The following is a 24288-nucleotide window of genomic DNA, read 5'->3' as shown; positions in this document are numbered from 1 at the left end:
AGTCATCTAGGAACTAGAGTTTGTTGTTGAAATGAGTGCCTTAAATCCAAACCCTAGCTTGCTGAGTTGTTTTTCCTTTTAATTTCTCAAAAGATCTTCATCAGTCATCTGCTACAATATACTCATTATGGAGCTACCATATTCCTGGGACTCTCTTCGGTTGGTTTATTGCGTGATATCTGGTGTCTGTGTGCAAGTAGTAGATTAGGTGCCAGGTGCCTAGGGAGAGTACAAGACACAGGCTCCTGTTCTTAGAGTCTGCAGACGTGGGGAAAGCAGGGGACTGAAAGACATTCACTATGCCTAGAAGGTAGTGTGCAAGGTAAGGAGAAGCCAGACCTGAGTCGGGAGAGTAAGGCAAATCAGAAGGGGCTTTGTAGGTAGGGTGACCGTGTAATTTATCATCCGAACTGGAACCCGTGGGCCTGTCAAAGGGGGCATTATTAATAAATACACCAGAACAGCAGGCATGAGGTGCAACTATCCCAGATAGACTGAGACGCATGATAGTTACCCTGCTTCTAGGGTTAAGGAATTTGCGTATTATTCAAGAAGCGGTAAACAAGGAGCTGTGGCAGGTTTTTAATCTAGAAAATGACGTTAGAGTACTTTGCATTGTGGAAGGCAGAAGGGGAGACATGGAGACCATGTAAGGGCTGTTCCAGGGACCCAGGCCTCAGAAGGTGGCGGCCAGGAGCTTGTGAAGACAGTGGAGAGGCAGAGTGGTGAACAGAGCTGAGGTTCCCTCGGAGACCCAACTGACAGAGCTTGGTGATCCATGAGACATGGCGGGTGAGCAGGACGGAGGAGGAGAGGATAGCACCCAGCTGTCTGGGTGAGGGAAGGACATCGTTTACTGAGATGAAAAACGCTTGAGGAGAGGAGCGGCTTTGGGGTAGAGGACGTTGGTGAGTTCTGTCTTGCACAGGTTGTGTTCGAGGTACTGCGGGAGATACACCAATTGCAGATGCTTGATAGACATTTCCCCCTTGTGTTCATCTGAGAAATCCGCCTGTACAATATACCAGTACGCATGGCTTTAATTCCCTATAAAGGTCTTAAGCGCCTAGATTTGCCGTGTTTCACACAAGGGATCATGTCGCTCCGGAATAATCCAGTTACTGTTTTGAGCCTGGTGCAAAGTGCGGAGTATGGTCTCTCCTCCTGAAGCAAGTTCAGTTTGGCTACGAAATGGGGAACCCGGCTTCCTGCAGCACAGTGTTTCCCCACTGCCTGTCAGGCTGGGGGAGATGTGGGTGTTTCTGTAGCTTTAGAACTAAAGAAATGTCCCGCATGAGAGCTCCTCATTGGAACAATATTTATAGCCTCTTGCAGAATACTATTTCAAAAATACCTGGTATTTATAAAGCACTTGTTCTTTTTTTTCTTTTTAAAGATTTTATTTATTTTTTTATTGGAGGGGGGGCGGCGAGGAGCAGAGGGAGAGGGAGAATCCTAAGCAGGCTCCAAGCTCAGCGCAAGCCAGATGCTGGGGTGGATCTCATGACCTTGAGATCTTGACCTGAGCCAAGATCGAGAGTCTGACACTCAACCGACTGAGCCACCCAGGCGCCCCTATAAACTACTTCAAAGAGCTTGCCTGTATCTTTCCATATGTCCTTAGAACGTACATATGAAATTGGCAAGAGGCAGATTCACATTCTAAATGACAGTGAAAAAAACACAAATATCACAACACTTTCTGAATGCTTTATTGCTTAATGTTTATATTACCCTAATATTTCCATTTTTAATGTGCAGCCATCTAAAGGCTTCCCCTTAATCTCCTGGATAATTTCAGAAGCAGATTATCTAGTTCGCATTCAACGTTTATTTCAATTTATGGACAGATACTAATATCATACCTTTCCCCAACGTATTTGAAATGATAGTGGTTCATTTTAAATTTCATACCGTAGATTTAGCAAAAGGCATCATTGGGAATGGCTTTTCTTAAGCGTGTTTAATCTTACTGAAATTAAAGTGATTATATAAAAATCTATACAAAAAGATGGGGGGGTAGTTTTAGGTCATAATAACACTGCGCCCAACCTGGGTATCCCTCACCATTTTGGTTTGGGATGCAGAGGCCTGACAGGATTTGGGATATCAGGGAGATATTTAAATCTAATAATATGTTATATGTTAATTAATTGAATTTAAATTCAATTAAAAAATACAAAACTGAAACAAAAAATAAATATAATATGATTGAAAAAATTAAATAAATGGAGAAACGGACAAAGGGAGAATAAAAGGAAAGTAAACAGAAGGTAAGGTATTTAAGGATTCACAAAAAGAGGGTATAGGGCTGGAAGCGACACGAAATTCAAACCTGATTCCCACCTCTTTAAAGGTAAAATATAAATATGATGTTTATTTATTTTTTTTAGATTTTATTTATTTGCCAGAGAGAGAGAGCACGAGAGAGTGTGAGAGCACAAGCAAGGAGAGCGGCAGGCAGAGGGAGAGGGAGAAGCAGATTCCCCACTGAGCAAGGAGCCCAATGCGAGACTCGATCCCAGGACCCTGGGATCATGACCTAAGCCAAAGGCAGATACCTAATCGACTGAGCCACCCAGGCGTCCCATAAATATGATGTTTAATCGAACAATCTCTGCCCCTCTCTCCTGATGTCCTGCCCCGCACCCATTCTCTTGAATCAGGGACTTACTCAAGCACCTTGAGTTAAGCGTGTAGGCATCTCTTATTTTTTATATAGCTTATCTTTTGTCTCTGTCTCCTTTCACTGACTTTCCTAGTTACACAGCAATTAGTGACAGAGTTCTCTAAAATAAATACCCAGGGGCGCCTGGGTGGCTTAGTCGTTGAGTGTCTGCCTTCGGCTCAGGTCATGATCCCAGGGTCCTGGGATGGAGCCCCCGGTTGGACTCCCTGCTCAGTGGGAAGCCTGTTTCTCCCTCTCCCACTCCCCCTGCTTGCATTCCCTCTCTCGCTGTCTCTCTCTCTCTCTGTCAAATAAATAAAATCTTTTTTAAAAAATAAAATAAAATAAATATCCAAATTCTCCTATTCAACAATTCTTTGATATGGAGCAGTGGTTTTCAGCCCTCTTAGCCTCAACAGACCTCCTTCGTTACAACAAATACCTTGGTCGTGCTTCTTCTCCTACCCAGAAATATAATCTTACCTGTACACATCATTGCAAAAAACCAGTATGTTACCTAGTTGCAAAATAAGAGAGAAATAAAAAGAATGCAATGCATAATAAAATAACGGGTATTTTAATATGTAAATGCTTGGATAGGGCTTCACTGGAAGGCCCCCATGACGTGGTCAGGTCCCTGCACCTGTCAGCCGTCATCCCGAATGCAAACACAGGCCGATCCTGCCGGGTGGCTCCAGCGATAATTGCCATTACCATTACCCACACAATTGTCTGCAGTGAGGAGTAACTCAAGGCAACATTGTAAACGAAGCAAAGTTTATTCCATGTCCAGTTGTAATCTCCTGGAGAAGTCAGCGTTTATTAAAGGTGGGTCAAACGGTTTTGTGTTTATATGTAAAATGCAATTCTATTCTAATTGCAAAGAAGTGTTTCACATGTGCGGCAGGACGTTGGGAGCACACACTGGAACACGCCCTCTGGGGGTCTGTCCCGTGCGCTGCAGTGGGACCCCAGCCACTGAACACAGTGACACCCTCTCTTGGGTTGTGGCAAACAAAACTGCCTCACAAATGTCCAAAACGTCTCTAATTGGTATCACCCTGCTGAAAGAGAAGAGGAAGATTTTTTTTTTTTTTTAATTGCAAATCCTTATTTAGGGTTGTCTTTCCCTTCGGTTTGGAGTGCAGCTTTTGGGGATCAACTCCTTAGGAATTGTAAGGGTGAATAGGTCTAAATACCTGTTCCAGAAAAACTTAGAAGGGAAACAGGTGAGACGAAAGGTGGGTGAACGAATCAGAGGCAGGGCACGAGAAGGGCAGAGCAGTTTGGTAGCTGGTGGAAGTCAAACCAAAGTGAATCCTAGCCCTGGCACTTGGCTAGATGATCTGGAAAAATCCTTTTAGACTCTCTGGGTCTCTTTCTTCACCTGTAACACAAATACTTACGCCTCATTTGTCGGGCGGTTATGGGAATGAAGGGGGATGGTAATATATTGAAGTAGCTGACATTGTGCCTGGGATCCAGGATGGACTTAAAACCTGCTGGTTTCCTCTGCTCCCCTCTGCTCCTACAGAGACTTATAATAATGGAATTTGCATTCCAGAAGGAGAATGTCAGAGTAAAAATTAGGTGACATTTTTTTCTGGGTGCTTAGGTTTTTAGGTTCTTAATTTCTTAGGTTCTTAATTTTTAAGGTCAAAAACCTGAGATAGGGTACATCATATACCTTGAAGCACCTTGAATTTTTGTTGAAACGGACCTTTTGCATTTCAGATTTGGATTTGAGACTCTAAAATATTCCTTGGAGAGAAAAAAGGTTACTTTTTAAAGTTACAAAAGAAATACGTTGCTGTAGAAACTTCAGACAATATAGGTGTACATAAATTTAAACCTGAAATCCTTACCACCCACTCCAACTCCCGAAGGGTAACCAACATGAGTAGAATTTAAACTTGAGTGCTGCTGTAGTCTGCCTCCTAGCCTTGGCCAAGCTGTTCCTTCTGGACTCTCTGAGCACTGTCCACGTGACTCTTCCACATCTGTCCTGGTGAAGCCACCCTGCTATGAAATGCCCACCTGATTCTACTCATTTCTAATTGCTTCCACATGGCTTTTCTTTGTCAGAGGGCTGTGATTGATGTATATCACTTTACGTTTCTCCTGTAAAGGTTGTGCATTTTTTTTCTTTTACGGTGGGTCGTGAATTTATTGAAAAGACTATTTTACTTTATTGTCATATATTATTTTGCTGTATTATAAGGCCTTACGGTTTTTTCTGTTTGCATTAGAAAGTTGCTCAAAAGCAGAAAATATGGACCAAAGCGTTGAAATTGTGACGATACATGAACATTGTGTAGGATCAACTCTGCCTGGAGACCATGAATGAAAAACGTAGAGTATGAGGAACTAAGGACTTTTTGAGTATTAATCATAAATAAGCTTACTTAAGGAAGAAATATAAGTGCATGGAATTCTTTAACATTTGGAATTACCAGCCTGCTTGTATCCCTAGAGGTACTTGTGTGCTGGGTGACGCTGTCTTACTTCCTAACTTTGTGCAGCATTATCTTTGTAACCACTTATAGGTCTTGTAAATGCTCTGTTACCTTATTTCCATTGTAACTGTGATTGAAACAAGTTTTGTAAGAATGAACAATTCTTTAAACAATTTGAGATGTAATTTTGTGGCCAGAGGATTGATGCTTTTGTGTATTATGAGTTTTCTTCACAAAGGCATTATCTTATTAATTTTAACCAACTCTGGAATAGGCATCATAAGCAAAGAGGGAAATAATCACAACAGTATCTTAAGTTTTCATGTGCACAGATTTTTATGCACTAGAGCAGTGTGGGGGGGTCTGATGCACAGTTAAAGCATTCCTTTGTTGGGGGGACTGTGGTGACCTCCACTGCATCCGATGGGCATTCATTAGGGTTTTCCTTTCCATTCCCTCCCTAAGAGAAAGCTTAGGAGCAGGCAAGGAACACCCCTAACCTATGGAAACTGGTATTTCACATATGGGATGCTTCAGCCGAGGTAAAAATCTCATTTTTTAAAAAAATTATTAATCCAGAATTCCCCTAGTTAATTTCAGTTCCCCGTGTATAGACATCGCTTTCTTGAAAGGCTGTCGTGATTTCTTCATCTGACTTGAAGGAGTTTCCAATGGGGAGAAGACAATGTCTTCTCGCCTTATTTCAAACACCCAGGAAGCCGTAAAAAAGCCGCCTCCTTTATTAGTTGAGGCCACGGTGCTTCCTTAGGGATATCGGAAGTTTGCTTGAAAGCTACTCTGAGTGGGGTTGGTGGACAGGTCCACCAGGATTTACATTCAAAAATTAAGAGTAGGCATGTCATTATATGTCAATAAAAATGCGGGGCGGGGGAGAAATAGGCTTCTTTTGAAGGTAGACCTAGAAATTGTGTCAGCCATGGCCATCTAAAATGTACTCTCGTCTCTTAGGTATACGTAAGTTTTTACTCGGTTTGTGAGTTGCATGCCTATACACTATTGTATTACAGAAATACAATAGTGTCCCATCACCTCCAAAAGTTTCCTCCTGCCCTCTTTATTAGTATTTTGTGTCTGGGTGATAAGAATACTTAGCATAAGATCTACCCTCTAGGCAAATTTTTAAGTATACAGAACAGTGCCATTAACCACAGGCATAACGCTGTTCCACAGGTGTATGCTTCTCTCTGACATCATCAGGTTGTGTACATTAAATACGTGCAGCCTTTTGTAGGTCAATCATACCTCCATAAAGTGGTTAAAATATTTAAAAATACATTGAGAGTAGGCATCTAAACCTGGGAGGAGATTGACATTTCAGCCACGTCCAAGCACATTGTTCGTGGACTGTCTCGTTAAATTCAGGTGTGGTTGGAGCTGAGCTAGTAGGATGTTGTTACTATATTCCCCATTTTTCTCTCTTTCTTTTTCTTTCTTTCTTTTCTTTCTTTCTTCTTTCTTTCTTTCTCTTTCTTCTTTCTTTCTTTCTTTCTTTCTTTCTTTCTTTCTTTCTTTCTTTCTTTCTTTCTTTCTTTCTTTCTTTCTTTCTTTCTTTCTTAACATTGTATTTATTTATTTGACAGAGAGAGAGAGAGCAAGCACAAGCAGGGGGTAGTGGCAGAGGGAGAGGGAGAAGCAGGCTCCCTTCGGAGCAGGGAGCCCGATGCGGGACTCTATCCCGAGACCCTGGGATCATGACCTGAGCCGAAGGCAGACGCTTAACCGACTGAGCCACCCAGGCGTCCCCAATAGATGATTTAAACTTAGCTCTGACTTAACTGGATAAATTGTGGGCAGTGATTACTGATGGAGGATTAAAGATAAATTTTGAAAATACAGCATCTCTGGCTTTGAGTAAAAGTTAAAAAAAAAAAAAAAAAAAAGCCCGAGCTTGCTGAATTGCTTTAAAATCTCCTTCATTCCCGTTTAACATACCTTTTTGAGACTGATTTCTTTACTATGACTGTTATTAAAACAAAACACAGGAATATTTTAGATATGCATTATCTCTTGCAAGAGCATTGCCATCCATCCAGTTTAGATTAGTAATTTAACAAACAAGAAGCAAGCTCATTTGTCACATTAAAAACCATATTGATATACTTAGTTTGTTCAGGGTGTGCATATTGACATTTAATATGGGGAATACTATTTCTTTCATAAATTTTGTTCCATTACGATTCTGAAAAGACAAAGAATTACGAGTATAATAGCTTTTCTTGAAATTAATTGTCTGAGTACACTTTCAGTGAACAATGTGCATGATTTGTCTTTTCTTCCTGTGTTTTATTTGTTCTGGTTATATTTATTGAAATGCAATTTGATATCTGCATACAATAAAAATTTGGAAAAAATAAAAAATGAAAAAATTTGGACTTCCTTTTTTTGGTTTTAAATTTCATTTGCCCCAATAATTCATTTTTATTATATTTTACAAAAGCATCCTTGCCACAGGTAATTTGAGAAGCTCAAGTATAATGAATCCATCTGAAGTTGAAGAAACAAGCAGTTATTTGGTTTATATGCACATCTTGCAAACACCCCTTTTTCTAAGAGCTTTTAGTGATGGATTACTTGTACCCTGTGGTTTTCCCGTGACGTGTGGGGTCCCCACCATTGTTTTTGTTCTTTTTAAATAAATGTAGATTGTTTCCTTCCAAGTTATTTTTTCCATGAGTTTGTTTATAGGAGGAATCTATTTTATTCCCAGAGTTTGTTCTTTCAAATGCTATGACTTCTGTGTGATAACTTTGGTTTTCATAACTCACCTTGGAGACCACATTCTGTCTCATTTTAGGATGATTGTTTTGAAATGCATTTCAGATGTCTTTTCTAGCCTTGTAATATCAGTTGTTACAATCTATCAGCTCTGATTTAAAATATCGGTCTTGGGGTGCCTGGGTCGTTCAGTCGGTTAAGCATCATGATTTTGGGGTCCTGGGATCGAGCCCCACGTTGGGCTCCCTGCTCAGCAGGGAGCCTGCTTCTCCCTCTCCCCCTGCCCTTCCCCCTGCTTGTGCTCTCTCTCGTGCACGTGCAAATAAATAAATAAAATCTTTAAAAAAATAAAATACCGGTCTTTTAATAGGCTACTCGTTATAAATATTTTTTTCTGAAAATAAATTATTTTTAAAACGAGAACCACATCATGAAATTGGTCAAGAGTGGGTTCCTTAGTATCTCCTGGGTAGGAGATTGCTTTCAGAGTCTGGACTTGGAATAGCTGTTAGTAGTTGACCAGGTCATTTGGATTTTTAAGTGCTTTATAACCACCTTAGTTATTTGGTGATTTGGATCCATGGATGGCGCTGTAGTTTCCTCGCTGCTGTAGCCAAGTACCGTCAACAAGGTGGCTTACAATCACAGAGAGTTCTGGAAGCTAGACATCTGAAATCGAGGTCTTGGCATCGCCCTGCTCCCTTTGAAGGCTCTAAGGGGTGGATCTTTCCTCTTCCTGCGTCTGGTGGCTCCAGACCTTGGCTTGTGACCGTATCTATCTGGTCTCTGCCTCTGTCTTCATGTGGCCTTCTGTCTCTTACAAGGACACTTGTCATTGGATTTACGGCCAGCCAGCTAATCCAGGATGATCTCCTCTCGAGATCCTAACCTGAAAGACCCTTTTCTAAATCCAGTCACCTTCGCTGGTTCTGGGTGTTAGCATGTTGATGTATACTTTTTGGGGGACCACCACTCAACCCACTACAGATGGTAACAGAGTTTTTATAGTGACTGAGCATCCCTTGAGGGTTGTGTAGTGTGAGCTGTAATGGAGTTGCTGGACGGCTGGGAGCAGTGCCCAAGGGAAGAGTGCCGATGTGGGGGAGACAGTCCTGGACCTGAGTTCCCGTGCCCGCATCCTCCTAGCTCCGTACCCTGGGGACCTGTTTCCTAACTTCTCTGCATCTCAACTTCTTCATCTGCTAAGTGACACAATGAGGAGACGTAACATTCCTGAAAATTCTGAGCCGTGTGATAGATATGTCCGGCGTGATTATAACTATGGTATACTCTTATTTGAAGATGCATTTTTTTTTTCATTTATGAAATCAGGGCACCCCTGGAAGCGAGCCACATGTTCCCTGACTCTGTGGATTCATGGTGCCTTTTGTCCTGGCATTCCTAATGCAAAAGAAATACCTTGTCATTTTTTTGACAGTGTTCACTAATTTAGGTCCAGATGACTAAATAAGTATTTAAAGAATGTCCTAACAACTTAGTAGCAATTTGAAAAATAATGTTTTATTCTTCAGTAACTCCAGTTACTAAGGAGACATATGCTTACGCTGGGCACTGCACCACCTCTCAAACCTGGGAATTAGATTGGACACTGCCACCCTAATTCATGCTCCACACTGATTTTTGCACAATACTGCTTTTTATCACAGTGGCCATCCAAGAGCCAGCTTCTCAGAGATGTTGTCATCAACAGGAATGTAGCACAATCTAATCTGAGGCTCTCCGATAACCCAAGCTGGTTGTAGGCATGATATCTGACAGAGGTCAAGTACTCTTTTCTAATTTGGTTATACTACATTTACTCCCGAACCAGCAACTTAAAAGCCTGCCTTGCTTTTTCTTTAAGAGTTTCCTACTTTGTATGACCCTAAATAATTGATATATTATATTTTGTTCTAAACATACTCCTTTTTCTAAATTTCCACCACTATTTATTTTACCGTTGTAAAATTTTGTTTTCTAATTCCTGCATAAAGTAATTGTTCAGTAAATGCTTCTTGGTGAATACCATGCCAAAGACACCATTTTTTTTGTTCAGGCGAACACAGAGATGAACACAGGTGATACAGAGTTTGCTGTGTGTGTTTTGTTCGTTTGTTCTTGACCTGGTACGGCTAACCAGCCACTTTTTATGAAACAAGCTCTGATCTAGCCTCTTTTACCTAGGCTCGAGGTAAGGATGATGAGTTAGTAAAAAAGTACTAGGTTGTCTTTGGTGTATCTTTCCATGAACCAAATTAATTACTCTATGAGATGACTGTACTGAACTATGGATTCAATAGATGGAGCGTTTGAGAAATATGCACTTGTTCACAGTATTCCTTCTTACCCATCCTTCTGGTTCTCCTCCTCTTCAGTTCTTTCATTCATTCAAAAAGTATTTCTTGAGCACCCCCGTAGCTGTGTACTGGGGGTCTACCCCTACTAAGTGTCCTGAGCATGCGGAGATACGACAGCTATCGCGTGGTGTGCTGTAAGTACCTAGGACAGTGCCTGGCGCATAGGTAGTCGTTGGCCCATGGTGGATCGAATTAATATTAATATTATTAAGTTTATGTATTATGCATTAAAAAGCTCCACCAGAAGGAACACAGAGATGAAATATAAATCAGTAGATCGTGAATATTTTATTGTGAACTTTGGCTAGAGCGAGAAGAATTTGAGACTTCTCTATGACAAGAGACATAATGATTCCCTTGTCGGCATTTGTCACATGCTCTTTAGTTTTTAGATTGCACATGTGTTGAAGGATCTGTCCTCAACCCATTAAAAAATATGTATGGTCCTCAGGGGTATTTAGTACATCAAAAGTGTTTAAAACCCTCAAGGATTAGTAAGTAATTAGCCTTCATGCCTAATGTGTAAACAGCGGAGGAATCTTTGATTTTGGCTCAGTCAATGTAATTTTGATGTTAACAGATCAGCAGCCAACAGTTAAATAAACTTTGACACCCAGAGCAGACCTGTCAACAGAGGCACAATCAAATCTACTATTGATTGATCAGCCAGCTAATTTCCTTCTAGTTTAGACATTTGTGAAACACTTTTCTTACACATTTGTGATACGCATATGTGCAAAGCTTCTTGCTTAAAAAAACCCAACAAAACAAAAAATGAAAAATAGTTAGATAATTGTAGGGCACTCATGACTCACCCCATCAGACCAGATTTGAGATTGCTAGATTTGGGTCTCCATGCACCTGCTGAAGAATCACCGAGAAGCCTCTGATTCTTCTGAGCTCGTATCTAGGAGACAGCTACACTCCCCTCTTTCATTTTTGTGACCTATATGCAAAAACCTCTAGTCCTTGAGCTCCCCTTCACCAAATCCTTCCTTTTCTCAGAAAAAAAGAATAATTCCATATTGCATAATTTACATTTGCAAATTGACTTTGTAGGCACTCCCAAAAGAGGCGGGGCGGGGGGGATGTCTTTATTTGTAAGATACAAGCCAATTGCTGTTGCAGCTTGAGAAAACAAAACAGGACCTTTGTAGCACTAGGGGGCTGGCGTAGGTTTGAATGGAGAGACAGGTGACATTCCGAAGGGTTTTCTCTCATGTGGTCTTTTTCTAAAAACAGTTTCTTTTGGAAAGTAATGCTTATGGAAGTGAAATTTATTATTATTACTCTCCTAGTCAAGCGTTTTCTTTTCATAAAGAAGACAGCCTCTGTCTTTGGATTGCTGTGTTAGCATGACTTACCAGTCTGTCTAATTGCTGGGGCTCTGAATTCCAATTCTGGAAGGAGGGGGTTAAAACTTTTTAGAGAAATGTGTGACTCTGGGATGCAAAGGGCTTTCAGAGTGGCATACAGAAGAAACTGGGAGATTCCAAATGTAATAAGGTTCACTATTGCAGATGAAAGCTTAGGCTCGAGAGGAAGAATGATCCTTCATTATTAATGACATGCGGTCACTTAACTAGCATTAATTGTCGGTGCAGGATATTATGGGACAATGACCCTGTGTCTGCAGAGTTGACAATCCAGAACATGGCTTCACAAACAGGACCAGTAGCTAGTTGTTTAATTGATAAACCTAGCTGAGGCAGGGAGTCATTTTATAAAAATCTAAAATATTTTAACTGAAAACAGCTTTTTGATGTAAGGCCAAGGACTCTCCTTTGCATGTGATTTTGCATAGTTTTTCTTGAATAAATCATACCTATAATATATCGTCTGTGATACCCAGTTTTGGTTTCTATAAAGAGGGATAAAAATGAGTTAATTACTGAAGCTGGGTGATAGATACATGAGTATACTTTTCTGTCTGCTTTCTGTCTGAAGTTCCCATGTTAAACATGTTTTAAAAATAATATAAAGAAATAAAGTGATCAAGAATTTAAAGCATATGAAGAGCTATGGAAGCACAGAATCATTGTTGAGTTTTATGATATTTTAAAAATCGAGGAGATCCACTCCACTGTAGCTATGACTGAGCATTAAGCCAAGTGCTGTCGATGCAAAGATGGTTAAAGATAAGTACTACCCTTGAGAAAACCATGGTTTGATGTATAGAAGACAGATGTATAAACCCAACAAATTACTTATAGTGTCCTAAATGCTCTAACAGAGTGTGCAGGGCAGGAGAGAATGAAACCATGTTAGGAATTTGGGGAATACATCACAGAATAGTTGTCAGCACTATATCAGAAAAAAATAGTTATTTATCAGGTCATTCCTATCGCAAAGTGAGTGTGTTGGCCAGACTGTGCACAATGGAGACTGAAGCTGCCATACCCCCTCCACATTCTGGAAAATATGCCTTTCTTTGAGTGCCAGTGCTTAAGTCACGTGGGGCTGATATATGGGTCCTCCAGATGCTAACGAATACTCAAATACATTGAGGTGATGTCATTACTCAGTCAGGTATTTACTGAGCACGCATGTAAAATACATGGGCAAAATTGTGTAAGTTCTCTGTTTGCATTTGAGTTTGATGTCTACTAGTGAAGAATGTTTGGAAGAACTTATTCAGCAAATTATGGAACTGCCCTATTATCAACCTATCTTTCATTCATTCATCAGATATTCATCTAATATTTTCCATGTCCGCATGCTATTCGTCAACAGAGAGGACAGACACAGTTATAGAACAATCCACCGTCTGATACTATTTAGTTAAGTCTTTTATTATGCACTTACAAATACCAAATATCCTGTGTGCAGACATTTACATATGTAAAAGTGTTTTAAGTATCCTGGGAGGTTTGACAGCGAGTTAATGAGAGTGATTGTCTGTGGGTATGGGGACAATGAACCGGTCACCTTTACCCAAAAGATTTCATTTCTTCTATAGAGAGGATGATGACAAAATTTCAACAATTGCCGAAAACGTGGGGGTGGCGGCGCTGCAGGTGTTCGTTATTTTTAAAATTTCTCTTGGATGTTTAAAATTTCTCCAAGAAGGGAAAACACAGGAGAATCCCAGTTGCAGAATTCGGGGGATGGAGGTGGGGGGAGACAGAAGACAGATCTCATTTTAGCTGAGGAGAGAATTGTCACAGTACAACCATTCATGGGTGAGAAAGCCACAGCAAAGTGACTTACTAATTGCTTATTGATAGAAAAGTTCTATTTAGAATAGTGAGTAATTTTGTCCTCTGGATTTCGTAGATTGTTTTCAGGTTGTATGTTTATTTTGAGCAAAAGTGAGTTGTGCTCGAGTCAGTTCTGAGGGGCGTAAGGTGCTATGTGTGCCCATGGAAGAGGCGTCAATGAATGAAACCTGTGGCATTTCTTAGGAGAAGAGGTTTTGTGAAAACAAAGAAGGTTCAATCTTCTTGGGGCATCATGAATGTTGCAGAGGGTTGAGGAAGACCATGTCACCCGGTACAGCGAAGGTGTTTTAGATCACTGAAGTCGGGGCACATTATTTCAGTGGCAGCTAAAAGATACTGTAATGGGTCTGACAAAGACTTTTGGAAATGAGCTCTTGTCCTCACTCAGTATGTTCTTTTATCTTCGGTTTGTTTTGCTAGGACACATCATTTCCTCTCTCCTTGCCAAGAACTGCAATCATCATAACCTCCCTTTAGAATGTATTTCTTGAAGCTCTTTAAAAAACTTCAGTCATGAAATGCTTAATGTTCTAAATCTGAATAATACATTTTGAATGTAGCTGTAGAGCTCCCTTAGGACTACAGGTTTTTAAATGGAACAATTTAAAATATTTTCTATGTAAATGGGCACTCAGGGTAAATGATTTTGGTAAGAATGCAGGAATGTTTCCGTATAACTGGTCTCGTTCTAAAACAAATAAATACAAGGTATTAGCTGAATTTGAGGTAAAAAAAAAAACAAACCCACTTTGTAATTGTTTCAAATGACCTCTTGGTGTTTAGTCAAAAGGCAGCATAGCATCCTGGTGAAAATTGTGGGCTTTCTAGTCAGACTGACTCGATTTCAGGTCCTGAATCCAGCATTTATTTACTGTGTGATCCCGGACAAATTACGTGGCTTTTCTTAGCCTTAATGTCCTCATTTGTAAGATGGTTATTGGAAGAAAAACTATTTCAGAGACGATTGACGTGAGGAGTAAGTGAGGTCATATATGTGGAAGGTGCCAAGCACATAGCAAGAACTTAATGATAAGTCATACTTAACGTTGGTCTCAACATTGACTGGTGTATTAATTGTATAGTTTGTGAAGCGGACCTGCCTTTTGCATCTTACTCAACACGCATCCCAAATACGCCCTGTTGTCTTAACTCTTGGGTGATACACTCTTCCACCAGGTAGACACATGATTTAATTTCTCTGTGCTTCTCTTTCCCTGCCTGTAAAAAGTGAATGGTAATAGTACCACCTGGTTGGATTGTTGTAGGATTAAATAGTAGTAGTTACCTTACTCTCAGTACTCAACAAACGTTTGCTGATATTTGTATTGCATGCACTCTTGTCTTTGCTTGAAATGCCTTTCCCTCTTACTCCTTCCTGAAGACTCCCTGGTGGTCGCCTCTCTCTGGGACATTTTTGGGGTTCTTCCAAGCAGAGTTTATGTTCCCTCTGTGTGTCCCACTACATTTGATACATACTAATATAGCGGTTGGCTTTTTCCTTGATTCTGTGCTATCCTAACTTGTAACAAGGTGCTGTTGTAACAAGCTTCCATCTCAGGGTAAGTAGAGAGCAATGCTTGCCAAGTAGTGGATTTCTTTTCAAAAGTAGAAGCCCATAGATAGACTATTTTTAGCTCGCGCATTTATTACTTGTCCTTAAACTGATATGTAGCATTTCAAAATTGGCGGGTGGAATGTTTTCCAATTTAGCTCCAGACTACTGTTGGTCTGTTCAACGCCTGGTTTGGGTAATAATCACTCGACAGGGAACCCGGTGCTCTCAGGGCTGTTGCTCTCGTGACTGTGGGGCTTCTGGACAAGCTATTAACTTTTTAATGCTTTATTCTTAAAACTGAGATAACGAGACCTAACTTCCTGGGTTGCCATTATGATAAATGAGACAATAGGTAAAATACTGTCCCTGGTACTTAAGGTGTGGCACCCAGTAAATCTGAGATCTTTTCTCCTCCTTGCTCCCGATTTATCCATTGCTGAAAGAAGATGCGGATTCTTAAGAGATCACGAGAAAAATAAGATAAGCGGTATCTGCTAATTAAAATTCCATGCGGTAGTGGCTTTATAGTCTTGATAATTATTTGCACGTTCTCATGAGGAAATTGAAGTTCTTGGTGTGATAGTTGGGGTAGTGTGGAGTTCACAGCCACCAGCCAACCGGACCTAAAGATCAGGCACCAAAGGAAGATGGAGAAATGTACAAAAAGAGAAGGCGCTCTCAGAAATGATCTCAAGTTGTAAAAAGTCCAGAGCCACATTGCTAACCAAATACTCGAATAGGCAAGGGTTCAAAGAAGCAAAATATTGATTCCTTAAACACGGGAGCTCAAAGATACCATTTTCCTTCTGTTCTCCTTCTTTAATTTCGGCAAACGGCCATCATAGGCCCCATGTTTTGGGTTTGTGATTTGCTGTATTTTAAAAAATTTAGCAATTAATTTATTTCACATTTTCACCAAATATTTTTATATTGGTAAATCATATTTCCTTACTGAGTTCTTGTTGTTGTTTCAGGCTGAGGGTCTTAGAAATTTAGAAATTTAGCCAAATGATGCTTCACATTTTGGGCTTTCACGTGAAAGTCTTTGTGGTGGTCAGCATTATGTTCTGCTGCATCCCATGTCTCCTGGAGCCTCTTTTCCCACATCGTGCACCTCTGAGGGGTTTAAGGTCTCCCCATGAAAGTTAATAACCTGAATTAAACATCATGGAATTTTCATTTTAGGCATCTTCTTCTGGCCATGGTACAGCATTTTTATTATATTTGATTAGTGTGTCTACTGCATTACACTTATCAAATTACACTGTTGTTTCATAGAAAGGTTAGCTAAAGCTGAAATTCTTTCAGTTTTGTTTCTCCAGGTGGATCTAGACACTTCATTCAAGCATGCATGCATGCATTCATTCATTCATTCATATACTCAGGACACATTTATGGAGAGTCACTGTGGGCCTGGTGGTGGTCTGGGGATTATTTGAGGAGATCTGCTGGTGAGCAGAGGGCCTTCGCGGACCAACAGTTTAGTGGGAAAGAGACAGCATCAACCACGAAGCTGCCATGAAACCTGGCCTGGGCAGGACTCTGGGCAGAGTGTGGGGCAGCAGGAAGCAGAGGGGAGGCCAGTGTGGCTGGAGCTCCCGAGGAGCTCGTGGGGAGCAGGATGGAGAGCCCGAGCGCCCCAGGAGTCAAGGCTGTCCTCAATGAGGCAAGTGGCCTGATTCGGCCGAGTTTGGAAAAGATCACAGTGTGCTGAAGAAATGGAATTGCGTAATGGCACACTGCTCGATGGGGGCGTGACATCCTATAAGACCTGGTACCTCAAGGAGCTTCCAGGGGGCTGGGGACTCCGGACATGTAAACAGGCAGCCCAGAGAGGACTGATTTCAGGAGCTCATGGTCCCGCAGGAGGGTAGTGGCCAAGAACTCTTAGCTGGGGTCATGGCAGAAAGCACCCTACAACCCATGTTAAAGAGGGTTTCATTTCAGTAAGAAGAGTGAAGGGGAGTGGTTGGAAGGGGACTGACATGACCACGCTGAGACCCCTTAGAAAGGCCCTTTTCCTTGCACGTGAGGGACAGGTGCAGGGTGACCGTGGGGAAGAGGCCAAGGCTGGGGAAGGGCAAGTCATGACTGCTGCCTCTTCTCAGGTATCTTCATCAGTGACTTGGAGGAAGACAGTCTCTTCTCCAGCTTTTGAAAAGCAGGCGATCAACTGTTTTTACTGTCCAGGGCTTTTCCTTTAACCTTTCCAGTTTTGACACATGAAAGCAGTTGTTTGTTTGTTTTTCGTGAACCAAACAACACTGGGTTTCCAGACTCACTTTCTCAGAAAGCACCAGCACTGAGAGAATGTATTTTGAGTTTTCTCAAAAGGCAAGAGAAGCAAGTGAATATAAAATAATCCGAGTCATGCATATTTCAAAACAGGAAAACTGCTGCCGAACCCACCTGCTCTGTGTTCTAACGGAGGTCTTGCAATGTAGATTTGTTATATAAGCTTCCAAAACCATAACATCCCATTTCACAAATCACCCAGAGTAATCTTCTAAGCATAAAAGCAAAGAATCTATCCCCGATTTTACCTTTGTTCTAAAAACTTTATTGGTTGTGAATTATCTGAAATCAACTATAGGATCATTTTCAAAAGTATATGCAGATCTCATCAATACATATTAGATTCCTTTTCCTAGAAGTAATTTTATTAGGGGAGCTTCCTATTAAACCATATTTTTACCACTTTTAAATTTGTCAAAATAATCGAGGCAAATGAAAAGGGAATTTAAAAGGCTATGAAATTGGAGGAGCAGAATGAAAGTCTCTCCATCTTGACAGTCTCAAAATCCATGGCCATGGCTCTCCAAACGTCTCATGGGAGCAGCACTTTTGTGACACTTGGGCCTCTGGAATAAAAAAGGGTTCCATGGTAAAATTAGTTTGGGAAATGGTGGGTTTGAACCCTTTTCTTTACCATAGGACTGCAGAGCTGTAAATACGCTAGATGAGTGGCGACTCTCCCAAAGCAGGTGTAATATGTAGTGGTTTCCCAGATTGATTGGACCACAAAACTTTTGTTAAAGAAGTGTTTTCTCGGACTAGTGTTTTCTGGAATTTACTTTGGAAATGCTGATCTTTTGTGCTGGGGTGCTGAGGGGAAGTAGACTACAGGAACTTATCTCCTAGCCCCACATCTCTCTCTACCCCTTTGTGGCTTTGCATTGTCATTGTCTACTTTAATGCCACCTGCCCTGGCAGGTCCTGGAGGACAGGTGCTCCCCAGTGGCAAGCCCAGGGCCCCATTCGTAACAGTATCAGGAATGGTTTACTTGATTGGGCATTGTTTTCTGTGCCACATGCTATTAATGAGATATGTATTATTATTTTAATAACCATTTTACAGGTATGCAGACTAAGACACTAGGAAGTTAAAAACTTGCCCAAAGTCACAAAGCTGTGCTGGGCCCATAGGAGGTACTCAGAAAAGGTATTACTAATGGATTGATTTCTACCCTACCCATGCGTGTGCTATTCACCAGAGTTTTGTTTTTATAATTCAATTTTTCCTTTTACAAAGGTTAAAAAATGATACAGCTATTATAGTAAGAACACACATACACACACACACACACACACACACACCTCATCACCCTCTATCCCCCCACCATTTCTGATTCTTACTTCCTAGGGGCAATCCCTGCCTAGGTGTTTCTTTGGTATTTATTCAGTTTCTAAATAATGTGCTTATAATGCTGTATCTCGATTTATTAATTTTATATTTTATCTTTTGTCTTCCTGGCAGGGTAAATGAAGATTTAGCTTCCTTGTAAACTCACTTCCCCTCCCCTGATCTTTGCAATGCAGTTATATAAGAATTTAAAGATAAATCAGTAATCAGTGTTCATGTTATGATGACTGTGTAGTTTTTGTTTAAGGAAGGACCAAGAATTGCACTGTGAGTCCGTTTACTTTCTAACCCAACTGTTTGTTTTGTCTGCAGTTAATGATTGTCTTTCTTTTTTGAATTGCATAGATTTTTATATATCCATCTTTAATTTTTCCCCCAAGTGCTTCATGAGATGTGCCATACGCCCACCAGTGTTTTTGTTTTTTTCAAAGTGTTCTCATATTTCAAATGATCTACCCATTCCCCTATTTTCTTGGAGAATTTCCCTTGGGAGCACCTTATCCTCCTTTTCTGATCTGGACTAATTGCTTTCTAGGCTGGCAAACAGCTGTTATCTGGGAGTTTTTTCCTCACCACTCTTAGGTTGGATCCACTGTTTTCTAAGCCCCATGTCTTTGTAGTCCTCAGTTTACATCCTTATTTTGCCAGGCTATCTCTCTGGTAGCTTCCTGGGAATATTTAGGGGTTTGGAGAAGGGTTCTTCTACTCTCTTCCTTTGTCTCAATTTTTTTAGAGTTCCTTTTCTAGTTTTTGTTTTGTTTTGATCTCTGGAGGCACTAAAATGCCATTTGGAAGTTCTGTGGGACATAGAGTTTGTCCTCTGTTGGACCTTCCTGCAGAGAGATCTAGAGGGACTACAGTGGGTCTTTTCTCTTGCCTAGTCAGCTTCCCCAGAAGAGTCTGCCAGTCTCCTGATTGACTGCTGGCATTCTAGAGGCTGAGTGAAGTATGTCATTTTTCACATAATCCTACTTTATTCAGTATCTGACTACTCCCTGAGCTATGCTTGGGGTCCCTAAATTAAAGATCATCCAGTTTAACCTCTCTAGAATGTAAAATTCCTATGTCTACCTAGGAGAAGAGGTAACTATATTAGATGGAGGAGTGGGCCTGAGTGCCCAAATCCTCCTTATCAAGTTTTTCCAAACAATAGTCCTGTTTCCAGTCTGTTCCATACCTCCCCTCTAATGATACCTACATTCTAGAGACTTTCCAGATTTCTTTTCCCTCTCCAGCTTTGGATTTATTTCTTATAACATAAAAATTACAAAACAAATGAAATGGGCACCAGTATAACCTTCACCTAGTTTTACTAATTGTTGACATTTTGCCACATTTGTTCATCCTTTCTGTCTATCTATCTATCCATCCATCTACCTACCCATCCATCCATCTGTCCATCTATTCATCCATCTATCCATCCATCCATCATCTATCATGTGTCTGTCTTTAGTACCATTGGAGCGTAGGTGCGAACATCATGACACTTCATCGTTAGGGTGAACAAGGATATTCCGTTACATGATGAAACCAGAATTGCCAAATTCAGAAAGCTAAACATTGATATAATGCTATTATCTAGTGTACAACTCATATTTAATTTTGTCCTGTTATTCCAGTAGTGCTCTCTATGGCTATTTTCTTTGAATTTTTATTTTGTAATCCCAAGCTCTAATCAAGCCCCACGTGTTGCATGTCTTCATTCTCCTTTAAGCTAGAACAGTTTTCCAGCTTCCTTTTGTCTTTCATGACATTAACCTTCTTGAACATTACAGGCTGGTGGTTTCGTAGAATATTCCACAATTTGAAGTATGTCTGATTATTTTCTCAAGATTAGATATAGATTAGACTTTTTTTTTGGCAAGAATATTTTATAGGTTGGATTGTGTTCTTTTCAATGCATAACATTAGGAGACATATTCTGGCTCTTTGTCTCATTGGTGATGCTAAGTTTGATCGTTTGGTTATGGTGGTGGCAGCCTGGCTTTACCATTGTCTTTTCCGTTTGTAATTAAAAAGTAATATTTGTTGATACTTTGAGACTGTACGAATGCTTGTTCTCCAACAATCTTTTACCCTGTGTTTTTATCATGCATCAGGAATTCTCACTCAGTGCCTTTGATTACAATGGTGGTTACAAATGCAGATTCTAATTCTTTAATTTCTTCTGAAGTTATGACTTGGTGTTCATTTGTGAACCAAAAGCATTATTTGTTTCTGCACACCCTTTATTTGTTTCTTTATTTTGGTATCACAATGTATTCATGGGTTCTTTTTTGTTCAGTGTGTTATATAGTGTTTTGCATACACATTCTTTGATGTTCAGTTTGTTTTTGATTTGGCCAAGGAAACTCCTTCAGTTTGGTCCCCGAGTCTTTTCAGGTATCTCCCATCAGTTTTGGAGCCTTTTCTTGCTTTCTGGCACAAAAAGATGTTCCTGGTTCACTTGTGTGTTTCTTGCCTAAGACCAGAGATCAATCATTTCTCTGAGAATCCTTTTTCCTTTTGGTGGGGAATGGTATTTAGAACCCAAGATCATGAATACTGCGTGGGTTCGTTGCTATTGGGGTAACATTGCTTCTAGAGATTTTCAGTGACAGAGCTAGGAAATGGGGCTCCTCCTCTCCTCTCCCCAGGCATATGTGTATATTCCTTCTCCCACAATGTATTTACTCACTTTCTCAATCTCACCATACGCACAACATCATTTCTGAATTACTACACCCACACCACCATCCGTGGTACGCTTTTCCTCTTGCAAGTATATTTAAACTTTCTTTACTCTCTCCATTCAGCTACATCTCATCCATCTGTTTTTCCAGCTTCCAGAATTATTCGATGGTTTCCTCTTTCATTCTCTTCCTTTCCATTCCACTTACTGTCCTCTTAGTGGGAGTTAGGAGGTACTGTTTCCAGCCTCCCATGTTTAATGGAGACCAGCCTCATGTATGTTCCATCTCCTGGTTACTTGAAGTGGGAAGACAGGGAGAGAGTAAACAGTATTTACCTTTAATACCCAAAATAGCTCTGCCAGTCACCTCTCCTTGGCTTTCGGAGGCCGGCCTTGCTCCCATATCCCTCACAGACAAATTAGAATTCTATAGGGCTTCTTTGACATTTCTAACTATCTCAGTGGGTGGGACTTCTATCAGTGGTATTTGGTGGTAGATCTGAAAATTCAGAGATGGGGGGACCCTGGGGGGAATATGGCCTGCCTGTCTGAGTATGTGTTTGCCCTGTGTTTGAGGACTGAATGCTACGAGTCAGGCAGTCGTGGATGACTTCAGACAGGAAAATTAGCAGACCTACCTGGGAGGAAGCAGAAGCCAAGCCGCCTCTCCAAGCCTGTTTTTGGTATCTTGTTTTTTTCTTATTTAATTGAAATTAGTACAGACTTTTCCCATAAACTCTAGCACTTGGATTTTCAAAACCACTTTGAGGTCTGTTATCTCTGCTTATTCACAATGAACAGAGTTTCCGATTTTAATTTTCTTTCTACTCTATTAAATATGTTAAGTGGAAAGCTGACCCGAGAAAAAAGCAAGGGGAATTTTTTGCTGTAGAATTCTTAGAATGTCTGTGGTATCGACTCCAGTTGTCAGGTATCAGTTAGAGGCATAAGGGGAGTTTGCAAAAACGCGATGTGTGTGAGGCAGCCATCATCCCTGAACCCGTTGGGGAGGTTTCGTTGATTTCTCTGTGCTTTGGTAAACAAAAACTGGCATCTTCTCTCCACGGGTTTTCGACTGCAGAGCTGCTGTTTCCGGCCTCCCGCGGCAGTGGTACATTTTGGTGGTCAAATCTAAAACATATGGCAGGTCCACAGACAGGCTTTGGGCTGGAACCTTTAGTGCTTGCCATATTGGCCGCTTTTACAGAATCTTTTTCCTCTGTGCTTTATTTATTTATTTACTCTGCTTGCATTGTGGAATTATGGGTAAAGCTGCTTTAAATCAGAATCATGTTAAACAAAAATATTTAAAGAACATTTTGACCGAGAATAATGTGAATATTTCAACGTAAATCATCTGTGCTGAATTGGCTTATATCTTTCAAAACAGGAAGAACATCTTTAGCGATGTTCATGGTTTGGTTTTGCTTTGCTGCAGATTAGGTTTAGTGACAAATTCCATCTGGCCAGAGCTCCACGCAGTCTCTCTATTGATTGGTTATATTGGGACTTCATGGGAGTGTCCTTCAAATCGCTTTTCCCAGCATTTTTTAAAGCTCCATTGAAAAAAAAGAAAAAGAAAAAAGAAGGAAAGAAAAGAGAGAAAGGACCCTGCATTGTTTCAATTTGCGTCCAACATGCAAAACATAGTCCTAAATTTTTAATTAGCTAAGTGAGTGGTGAAAAGGAAAAGTAATATAACAAGCCTCGGTGAGCAGCTGGGATGTGTTGCCATGACGACAAGTTCAGCAGGCTGACAGCGAGCATGTCAATGGGTAATATTGGGAGAGGGCTTTGAAACAGTGCCTGCTAGCCACAATGTGATTGGTCACGCCTCTGTTGTCTTTGTGTGAACCGGAGGATGCTGGGTAAGGCCTGGAGTGAATGCTCAGCTTGTCTCAAGGCTGCAATGAGGTAATGCTTCTGAATCTTTGGGGATTATGAGCTCCTGCCTCCAAAAGACCGCAGTCTCGAATGTTTTCATTCCTATTTGCGTTAATTACGGACTCGCGCGTGTTGAGAAGTTTTACAGCTGCTTTTATTCATTCTTTCATACGTGCATGTGTGTGTTAGAGATAACTTAACACGTGTGTATGTTGCATATAGAACCTCACGCGTCTTCTAAAAAAAGAGATAACCCTCCATATTAGTCATTCTGCTTAGAGTCAACATTTCCTTTGAGCGCTGGCATCAGTGACAAAATCTGTTGATGGATAAATGATGTATTAAAGTGCATTTATGTTGGGTAAGCAAACTTGTTCCTTTCTAGAGAATATTTTGGTGTTGATTACTTCGTGAAGTCTTTTATTTGTGATAAGTCTTTTAATAGATGTAGAGGAGGTTGTAATGAGTGTCGGATTCGCTTGGTCAGGAGGTTGAGCTCACTTGAGATTCCTTGCAATTGGGTGCTTTATATCCTAATATTGATCTTACAGAGATTGTCATTAATGGAACAGACTATCTGACTGCTCCAAAATTACCTGCTGAATAGTGGTTTGACAGCTTAAACTTAAAGCTCTAAAGGGAAGCTGCATTTGCAGACCCAGAGATCTAGAAATGTGTGTGTGCGGTTTGTGAGGCAAATCCGTCCAGGTGCTGATGTGACAGAGGTCCATGAGCCAAACTCCGAGCGTGGTCCTCCAGGAGCCAGTGGCCTGGACTCGCTCCAGGGGTTTTCCAGGTGGTTAGGGAATGTTTTATCACATTCATAAACGGTAACCTGGTGCCCTGGAAAGGTTAGGGCAATGGCTCCCAGTGCTGGGTTGGGCTCGGGGGAAGCTGAGGGGATGCCCTGGCTCCTCATACCACAAATGGCAAGCCTGGGAGCTGGCATCTGGACCGAGCATGTAACGACCCTGTTGTATTGACCTTGCAGAGTTCATAAAAATTTATAAGCCTTTAAACGGATACACAAAGAATGAAGACACCTCTACCAATAACGGTCAGAGTGGTTTCTGCTGCGCCACAATACGGTGAACTCT

At 40.9% G+C, this 24288-nt stretch overlaps 1 protein-coding gene across 6 annotated transcripts in view; it reads left to right on the top strand.

Annotated features, from left to right (window-relative positions):
- Positions 1-24288, top strand: part of STOX2 (storkhead box 2) — a 206803-nt gene that overhangs the window by 130541 nt on the left and 51974 nt on the right. The window contains exon 1 of one of the 6 annotated variants that reach the window (XM_032413679.1): positions 13249-23221. The exons of the other annotated variants lie outside the window; for them this stretch is intronic. The gene's annotated coding sequence lies outside the window, so the exon portion shown is untranslated. Of the gene's footprint in view, positions 1-13248; positions 23222-24288 lie in introns of those variants that run through there. 6 annotated transcript variants of the gene reach the window in all.

Source organism: Phoca vitulina, unplaced genomic scaffold, assembly GCF_004348235.1.
Source record: "Phoca vitulina isolate PV1807 unplaced genomic scaffold, GSC_HSeal_1.0 scaffold15, whole genome shotgun sequence".
In the NCBI taxonomy this organism is placed as follows: domain Eukaryota; kingdom Metazoa; phylum Chordata; class Mammalia; order Carnivora; family Phocidae; genus Phoca; species Phoca vitulina.
This window is presented reverse-complemented; position numbering and strand designations above follow the sequence as displayed.